This window comes from Portunus trituberculatus, chromosome 42, assembly GCF_017591435.1.
Source record: "Portunus trituberculatus isolate SZX2019 chromosome 42, ASM1759143v1, whole genome shotgun sequence".
Lineage (NCBI taxonomy): Eukaryota > Metazoa > Arthropoda > Malacostraca > Decapoda > Portunidae > Portunus > Portunus trituberculatus.
The window spans coordinates 19,244,013-19,244,794 of NC_059296.1; positions in this window are offsets into that span (position 1 = coordinate 19,244,013).

Sequence of the window (782 nt, forward strand, 5' to 3'; positions counted from 1 at the left end):
AGAGATAGACATGACTACAAAATTTTCAAAGCAATGTTTAGAAGCAAGAAATAGGGCAAATAGGATCCTGGGTTTTATAAATAGAAATGTTAGTTATAAAAGTAAGGAAGTGGTGCGTAGCTTATATAATTTCTATGTTAGGCCCCATTTAGAGTATTGCATACAGGCCTGGTCACCCCATTATAGGCAGGATATCAACATGTTAGAAGCAGTTCAGAGAAGAGCAACTAGGCACTTTAATGCTGGTATCATCCTAGTTGCTCTTCTCTGAACTGCTTCTAACTATTGTGAAATGTGAGTTATATAATGCATGTTATATAATTTAGGTGCATACAGGCCTGGTCATAGGCAGATATCAGAGAAGAAAGTTCAGAGAAAGCAACCAGGCGCTTTATGGTATCATCCTAGTTGCTCTTCTCTGAACTGCTTCTAACATGTTGATATTCTGCCTATAATGGGGTGACCAGGCCTGTATGCAATACTCTAAATGGGGCCTTACATAGGAATTATATAATACCACTTCCTTACTTTTATAACTAACATTTCTATTTATAAAACCCAGGATCCTATTTGCCCTATTTCTTGCTTCTAAACAGTGCTTTGAAAATTTCGTAGTCATGTCTATCACTACTCCTAAATCCTTTCCCTTCTCTATTGCCTCAAGCCAACATCCCTCCATCTCATAGCTAAAGTTTGTGTTGTCTTTACCTAAACGCATAACCTGACACTTTTTAGAATTAAACTCCATCTGCCACCTGTCTGCCCATGCTATCAGCCTGTCC